The sequence below is a fragment of the Astatotilapia calliptera genome, chromosome 18 (assembly GCF_964374335.1).
Source record: "Astatotilapia calliptera chromosome 18, fAstCal68.1, whole genome shotgun sequence".
In the NCBI taxonomy this organism is placed as follows: domain Eukaryota; kingdom Metazoa; phylum Chordata; class Actinopteri; order Cichliformes; family Cichlidae; genus Astatotilapia; species Astatotilapia calliptera.
This window is the reverse complement of record NC_137439.1, coordinates 5,481,500-5,490,555: the sequence shown is the minus strand read 5'-3', so window position 1 is coordinate 5,490,555 and position 9,056 is coordinate 5,481,500. Positions and strand designations below refer to the sequence as shown.

The window sequence follows — 9,056 nt, the reverse complement described above, 5'->3', positions numbered from 1 at the left end:
CCCACCTCTGACTCTCCATCATTAGTTACGACCACAGGCGGACCTCTGCAAGAATGTGAAAATAAAAGGTTTTGTTTTGCACTGCATACATTAACATTAAATTCAAAGCTGGTTTCAGAAAACAGTGCATACTGTAATCATTATGTCAACATTATGTGCAAACAGAAATTTACTTTTACTGCTCAGCCTTGTAAAAGGTGTAACTGTCGCGAACATTTAGAAAGCTTCATATGTTTATGAGGTATTATGTAATATTTACAGAATCCGTTTTACTTTGTGATGCAGTATTTGAAAAGAATTCCTGGAATCCGAAGCCTTTTCTTACATGTCTGTGTGCGCATTAATTTCTCATTTCATTTATACGATGATGTGTTCAGGTTTGAGGACCTCCTGCGGCTTTTTGGAGACTTTCATTGATTTTAATATAACACTGGGTATGGACCCAATAACAGAGTTAAATTCTGTATAATGTAAAAACCAAAGAATAGACCCCAAATTCCAAAGGAAAACACACCCAAACTAACACCAGTCTGATGTCAAGATCCTGGAATGAAGACTGAGGAAAAGACTTTGTTCAAAAATTTATTTATTTGAAAACCCTTCAGCTGGTTCCCACATTAAACAATGAACATAATGACTAATCTCCTCATCAAGTGTGATCACAGAAACCTTGTTCTGATAACACCCCATTTGCTTTTTGATTTAGAAAATAAAAACTGTGATAATGGAAAGCCCATGAAGTGAAGGAGAAACAATAACATACAAAAGCATTAATATACATGTTAAATAAAATTTTTGATTTACATTTAGATTTAAGATTTACATTTGGAAAAATATATATGTTTAAAATGAAAATCATAAAATTATTATGAGCAGTGATAGCCTCCACGACTAAAGAGACACGGGAAGTTTCCCTTTGAAAAACTAGCAAAATTAACTAATAAAATAATCAAGGAAATATAAAATACCTACAACAAAAATAATACCAACCCATGAACAGACAAATCTAGAAGTGTACTAGAAGCAACACTAACAACACTCAATGGGGAGGGCTCCACACAGGAGGCGTCTCTCTTGCATGCCTCTTTAGCTCTGATGGTGTAAGTAAAACATCCACTTCATTGAATGTCATTAGAATTTTTTCTATTCTTTTTAAAATTTTCCAGTTGGCTCACGCGTGCCCTTCTTCTTGGATCTAAGAAAGCTGATTGATGATGTACACTGGAAAACGATACACGGGGAAACACTAAGGGGGTGTGGGGAGGCAATACGCGAGGGAGGTGAAATGCACCCACAGGGCGTCTCTCCTGACTAGGTAATAAAGCATCCACTTCAGTGACTGTCAGTGAGATGTTTGTCCATTCCTCTCTCAGAATGTCCTGTAGTTTATCTCTGACCTCTGACACAGCTGCTGTCACATCCTCAAAGTAGCTCAGAGGACGGATATTGATGCTGGATGAGTCTGTAGACTCACTGAGTGCTGACAGTGAGGGGTAGTTGTGTAGAAACTGGATGTGATCCTCTGTGTGTGAGAGCTGCTTCAGCTCAGCATCTTTCCTCTTCAGCTCAGTGATCTCCTGCTCCAGCTTCTCCTGAAGCTCTTTGACTCGACTCACTTCAGTTTCCTGCTGGGATCTGATCTGCTGCTTCACATCAGAGCTTCTTTTCTGGATGAGATGGATCAGCTCAGTGAAGATCTTCTCACTGTGCTCCACTGTTTGATCAGCAGACTGATTGATGGCCTCCACCTCCTGTTGAAGCAGCTTCACATCTTTCTCTCTGTCCTGGATTCTCTGCTGGATGTTTTGTCGACTCACCTCCAGCTCTCTCTGCCTCTCAGTCCTTTCTGCTGCAGCTGAGACTGTGTCGTGGCCTTTATGTTCATCCACAGAGCAGAGATAACAGATACTCTGCTGATCAGTACGGCAGAACATCTTCATCACCTCATCATGACGAGAGCAGATCTTCTCCTGGAGCTTCTTGGAGGGCTCCACCAGCTTGTGTTTCTTTAATGGAGCAACATCATAATGAGGCTGAAGGTGTTTCTCACAGTAAGAGACCAAACACACCAGACATGATTTCACAGCTTTCATTTCTCTTCCAGTGCAGAAATCACAGGCCACATCTTCAGGTCCAGCATAGCAGTGATCAGCAGGAGCAGCTTGGAGTCCAGTCTTCTTCAGCTGCTCCACTAAAACTGCTAACATGGTGTTTTTCACCAGGACAGGCCTCGCTGTGAAAGTCTGTCTGCACTGAGGGCAGCTGTAGGTTTTCTTCTTTTCCTCTTCATCCCAGAAGCTTTCAATACACTTCATGCAGTAGCTGTGTCCACAGGGAATAGCCACCGGATCCTTCAGTAGATCCAAACAGATCGAACAAGAGAAGGTTTCTCGATCCAGCTGAACTCCTTTCTGCGCCATTTCTCTTCTCAGTGTCAGTGATTGTCTAAGTTTCACTTCCTTAATATAGAAACTGGTCTGACCTGAACTGAACAACAAGTGTTGCTGCTGTGAATGGGGCCTGCCAGCTCTAACACATGTTGGTTACACCCATCTTCATAATGTAGATCTAAAGGGGAGGGAACACAGAACGATATGGACAGACAGGAGGTGCTGAGCTAGAGAGCAGGAAGAAGAGGAAGGGTTTTCATGCTGTGATTCATTCCAGAAAGCAGGAAGAGGCTCTGTGTTTAATTGTTTTTTGTTCAAACCTTTAACTAAATAATATAAATGTCAATAACTGGATGCCTCTCTATTCTTTTTGTTAATCTGCTAAATGAATAGTTTGTTTCTTTTAACAATTCAAATAGCAGAAATGAACAGCTGACAGCTTGTCAGACTCAGACTGTAAACCATAGAGACAGTTTATATATACATTTAGTCAGGGCAGTGCAGAGATGTTTAAAGGGGCGGGTGCTCACAGTTAAAAAGGGCACATAGAAGCAGGCTGAAGAACAACAACCCACATTCATCAAGAATCTAATATGGAATCACATCACACTACATCACTGTCATCAGGTGGGCACAATGCAAAGCAAACGTAGCCCATTTTTTACCTGATGGGGTACAATGTTGCTGTTTGGGGGGTTGCTTCTGCTCTTGCTGCTGATAGTGCTGGAGGGCAGGGCTGTGTTGATCTGAGACTGTAGAGATTAAACAGTCCACAGGAGAGAGGGTAGCTGATTAAACAAGTGTTATGAGATAATAATAAAACGCAAAGATTGGTCACGGCGCTTGGAACCATAAGGCAACAAAACTGGGAAATAAACTAAGCTCTGCCTGTGAATCACTCTTTGCCTCTCTTCTTCCTTCCATCTCCTCATCTCATCTATCACATTCCACTTGCTGTCCATCTGAGAACGAGGCACAGTTTGCTATTGAATCCATCTATTATTTAATTATACATTTTAACAACTCTTGCACCTAATCCCCTTAGGCAGAGCAATGAAATGCACAGCTTTGGAGAACCGATCGATGATGGTCAGAATAACTGTTACCTGAGGATGGTGGGAGACCAGTGATGAAGTCCAGTGCGATATGAGACCAGGGGCATCTAGGAACGGGCAACGGAGGCCAGCAGGAGGTGAAACCTAAACTGGAAAAAACTAACACAACACAGAACTGAAACCTAAAATGGAGATGCAGGGAGACGACACAGAATGATGCAGGAAAAAACACAGATGAACCGGCGAGGAGCACACGAGGACACATAGTATAAATACACACAGGGGGAGACATGGAATGGCAAAGACACAGCTGAACCTAATTGACTACACGAGACAGGGGGAAATGTGAACAGAACACACTAACATAAGACATGGACCTTCACAATAAAACAGGAAATGCACAGAGACACGGTACAGACACTAAATAGAGGGGAACACAGAAACCAAACTCTAAGAACTAACTAAGGCTACATTCACACTGCAGGCGAAAGCGCATTAAATCCGATTTTTTTGACCCTATGCGACCCTATATCCGATCATGCTATGACAGTGTGAACGGCACAAATCCAATATTTTCAAATCTGATCTGGGTCACTTTCACATGTGGTACTGAATACTGAATCTGAATATGCAAATTAGGGGAAATTTACATCAAATTAAATGAGTAATGGCTGATTTGATGACCAAAATCAATGATGGTACTTAGAAACACATGACATTACACATTACATTTTCATGCAGTTAGAAGTTTGAACCTGCAGCTTTATTAAATGAACACCTGGTATCCAACAAGAGTTTAGTTTAAACTTTAGGAACAAAAAAGTAAGAATCAACAGAATTAAACAAAGAACCAACAGCACAGGAAAGTTTAATCTTCATGAAAAACACATGCAGTGACTTCAACGTCCACAACAATGTGTTTGGGCTTATGTGTGTCAGTTTCCAGCTTTAATCTTATGTAACAAGACCTCTTTATAGGTCAATAGAGGAATGAAGTCATTGTTGAACTACAGCTTGTGTGTGTGTCACCTCCACAACCTACAACAATAAAATATGATCTTTGAGTAGTGATATGGGAGTAAAATATACCATACTGATGTGAATAGGAGGTCATCTTTTCCCTCGGCTGTTAGGGTACCTGGGCCGTTGACCCAGTGTTTTGTGTTTGTGGTTTTTTGAGTCTTGTTTAATCATTATTCTGTTCTCTGTGTATCTTATGTTTCCTAGTTATCAGAATCAGAATACTTTATTAATCCTTCAGGATTAATAAAGTATTCTGATTTACTTTATTAAATCAGAATTCAAGGGCTTACGCTCTTGAATTTATTCAGTATTTGTTGTTTAGGTTGTCTTGGTTAGTATTTGGTCCCGTTCACGTCTTTGTCTCGTGTCTTCTCTCGTCCCTTGCTCTCTGTCCTTTTTGCTCTGCTGCAAACAGAAGCAGAGAAAACTGGAGCTTCTGGTCTTGGCCAGATCTCTTTTGAAAAAGACATTTTAAAGTCAATGAGACTTTTTACCGGATAAATAAATAAAGAATATAAAAGTCTTCTACTTTATGATGGAAATGTTCTTTCTGGCTCAAAATGACATCATTTATCTGAATCTGTAGAAGAAGAAACAATCTTGGAAAGTCACTTTACTCTGTGTCTCACTGGATGTTCAATGTTTTTAACAAAAGAGAAAAAGAGAAGCATTCTTTGATTTTAGTCTGTTAGCCCACAAGCTGAGTTTTTATCAGAGTCCTGCATGAGTCAGTGTTATTTCACTGAGACTGTCATGATCCAAGCCGCCAGGAACACACAGGCACAAATGTAATCTTCAAAAAAATGGGTTTTATTATACCCCAAAAAGGACAAAATGATTACAAAAATTCAAAATAACAAAAAATAAAGTTTGTAAGAACCAAGTGGGCCCATAAAAGAGGTTACCTTAACAGACCGCTACTCAAAAATCACTTAACAAAAACATAACTCAAACTGACCTGCCCAAATGAGAAACAGCTCCAGTTATATAGCAAATGAATAAATCATTATATAAACCAAAGGTGAAAACTAAAGGGATAACAGATAACCATCATTCAAGAAGAACCCCATTCCCCCTGCATGATCACAATAGATGGTCCAGTCCACTTTATTGGCTTCTGCATTTAAACCAGCTCCACCCTCAGCCTCCTCTTTCAGCCAAACCAGGAAGGACTGGAGCGGAGGTCAGGTAACTGAGAAAGAGCAGAAATATAATCAATATAACATACCTATATAAAATAACAAACAATGCAAAGCAAAGTCTATGCCACCATTTGGGCTATAGTTTAGTGCTGTCATGCATTACAGGTAACCTCAAAATATCAAATTAGTTAACTTATGATCACAGAAACTTTAAAGCATAACGTAAACATAAGACAAAAGACCAAATGAATATTACCTAAGTGTCTCAGTTGTGTGGTTGCATGCACCCATCACACACTCCCCCCCTTCAGCAGTGAGCTGGAACAGCGAGAGAGATAGTCCGCTGTGCAGTTGTTCCTGCCTGCGATATGCTGAATGGTAAAACGGAATGGCTGCATCGCAAGGTACCATCTGGTAATTCGTCCATTCGTATCCTTCATTTTCTCCAACCACTGGAGCGCCTTGTGGTCAGTTTCCAGTGTAAATTCCCGGCCTAGGAGGTAATACTTGAGGGAATCAAGTGCCCACTTGATTGCTAAAGCCTCCTTTTCCACCGTCGAGTATCTCGTCTCTCTTGGGAACATTTTACGGCTAATGAAAGCCACTGGGTGTCGCTCATTGGGTGGTCCCTGTAGAAGAACAGCCCCCAGACCCCTGTCAGAAGCATCAGTTTGAAGAATAAAAGGTTTCTCAAAATCTGGGGTATACAAGACTGGAGTCTTACTGAGGGATTGCCTGATGTCCTGGAAAGCTGCCTGAGCCTCCTCCGTCCACTGAATCTGGTTAGGGCACCTAGAACCTGTTAGATCAGTGAGGGGAGACGCCCTGGCAGAGAAATGAGGGATAAATCTGTGGTAGAACCCTGCCATGCCAAGAAATGATCTAAGTTGTTTCCTTGTCTGTGGCAAACTGCAGGATTCAATGGCGCTGATTTTGCTCACTTGTGGTTTTATCACCCCATTACCTATGACAAATCCCAGGTATTCAGTTTCAGCCTTGGCAAAAACACATTTTGCCGAATTAGCAGTCAGCCCAGCTTCTCTGAGACGCTCTAGTACCTTTTCTAGATGTTTGAGGTACTCCTCCCAGGTTTGGCTGTAAATCACAATATCGTCCAGATATGCTGCCGCGAACTCTGACAAACCACACAGTACCCGATCCATCAGCCTCTGAAAGGTTGCAGGGGCTCCATGCAAACCAAAAGGCAGGACTGTGAATTGGAATAGCCCCCATGGTGTCCGGAAGGCAGTCAGTTCCCTTGAGCGCTGAGTAAGTGGCACCTGCCAATAGCCTTTGCAGAGATCTAGAGTCGTCAGGTACTGGGCTTTCCCAAGTCGCTCAATCAGATCATCAACCCTAGGTGTAGGGTATGAATCGAACTTTGAGATGGCATTCAAGTACTTGAAATCAATACAAAACCGCAGGCTACTATCCTTCTTTGGGACCAAAACCACTGGGTTGCACCACTCGCTCTTAGATGGTTCAATGATCCCTAGAGACAACATTAAATCCACCTCCTTCCTCAAAGATGTTAACAGCCGCTCTGGAATCCTATAACTCATACGTCTCACAGACGCTCCATCCTTTAATATAATGTCATGTTCAATAACATCCGTCCCCCCAGGATTCTCCTGAAACACCCCAGAGCTGCATAACTCTTTCACCTGAAGCTGTTTTTCTTCTGAAAGGTGATTAAGGTCCACCTGCTGGAGCACCCCTGAAGGAAGATACTGCTCCTCTACCTCTTCCTCCTCATGAATCTCCCTTATCAAAAGAACTTCTGCTCTCTTTGGCCTCTCCACCCACTCCTTCAGGAGATTTACATGCAAAACTCTACTGGAGCGAGAGTGACCCGGAGTTGCCAGCCGATAGGTGGTTTCTGCTGAATCTGAAAAGGTCCCTGCCATTTAGCTAACAGCTTACGGTCATCACTCGGAAGGAGTACAAGTACCTTTTGTCCAGGTTCAAATGACCTCTCCCGAGCTGACCGATCATACCAGACCTTCTGATGTTGCTGGGCAGCTCCCATATGAGCTTGGGCTAGCTCAGTCATCTTCTCAAGTCGCTCCCTCATCTGTATAACATATGAGATGACATTAGTAGCCCCTGCCCCACTTCGGTCACCCTCCCACATTTCTTTCAGCAAAGAGAGGGGCCCCCTTACTTCGTGACCATATAACAGTTCAAAAGGTGAGAAGCCAGTAGAAGCTTGGGGTACTTCTCTATACGCAAAGAGCAGATAAGGCAGCCACTGATCCCAGTCAGTACCAGTGTCATTCACAAACTTGCGCAACATCTGCTTCAGGGTCTGGTTAAAGCGCTCCGTCAGGCCATCCGTTTGAGGATGGTATGGAGTAGTCCTTAGCCCTTTGATGCCAAGAAGCTGGTGGACCTGCTTTAATAAAGTTGACATAAAATTAGTCCCACGGTCTGTCAGGATCTCACGAGGGAATCCCACCCTTGAGAAAAATTGCACCAGACAAAAAGCCACAGACTTGGCCTTTACAGATTTCAGAGGAAAAACTTCAGGGTACTTTGTGGCATAATCAGTTATTACCAGCATGTAACGGTTCCCTGCCCTGCTTTTCTCAACAGGTCCGACAACATCCATCCCCAACCGTTCAAATGGGGTGCTAATAACTGGCAAAGGCTGAAGTGGAGCCCTGGAGGGGGTTTTGATGGAAGTCTTTTGGCACTGAGGGCAGCTTTTACAAAATTGGGCCATGTCAGCACGCAGGCCCGGCCAGTGGAAATACTTCCTAATGCGAGCCATGGTTTTATGCTTCCCTAAATGTCCTGCCCACGGCACAGAGTGCCCCAAATTCAGTACCACCTCCCTGACTCCACTAGGAACCATCAGCTGTACCTGTGATCTTTGCCGGCGATAAAGAATGCCATCTTTCAGAAAAAATTCCTCACTGCTGTTAATATCTGGTTCCATCTCATGTCCTTGTTTTTTGGCTTTCTGAAAAAAGGGTGCTAATACTGGATCATTGTGTTGCATCTCAGTGATATTAGCTGGGACTTTAAAGTCCAAAGGCATCTCAGGTTCACAGACGGGAGATGCTTTCACAATAGTATGATGAAACTTCTCTCGCCTCCTCTCCCTGCGGGACTTGCGCAATTTCCCGGGTGCCGTCTCTAATTCTGCCTCATAAAATGGCAGAGCACTAAGGGTCTGAGTGGCATCTGCTGGCTTCCTAGCTTGAGCCCTAGTTACTGCAACATTGCATGTGTGGCTATAATCCAAAAGGTCAAACAGCACAGGTAGATCTCGGCCTAATATAACAGGGAATGGCAAATTATCCGCAACCCCAATATTCAGGAGATAAACCTGTCCTTGCACCTTGATGTATAGATCCGCTGTTGGATAAGGCTTTTCATCTCCATGAACACAACAAACAGGAATCGTTTCAGTCATATTAATACTATTTAAGGGGACAAAC

General features: G+C 42.8%; 1 pseudogene across 1 annotated transcript; it reads right to left on the bottom strand.

The window, feature by feature from the left end:
• Positions 1 to 1,287: 1,287 nt before the first annotated feature.
• LOC113010272 (tripartite motif-containing protein 29-like) lies at positions 1,288 to 8,309 on the bottom strand (annotated as a pseudogene). Its single transcript, XR_013903179.1, has 4 exons — positions 5,867 to 8,309; positions 3,497 to 5,660; positions 3,056 to 3,142; positions 1,288 to 2,568 (listed from the first exon to the last, which is right to left on the bottom strand). The product of XR_013903179.1 is annotated as a tripartite motif-containing protein 29-like (transcript).
• Between the last annotated feature and the right edge of the window lie 747 nt (positions 8,310 to 9,056).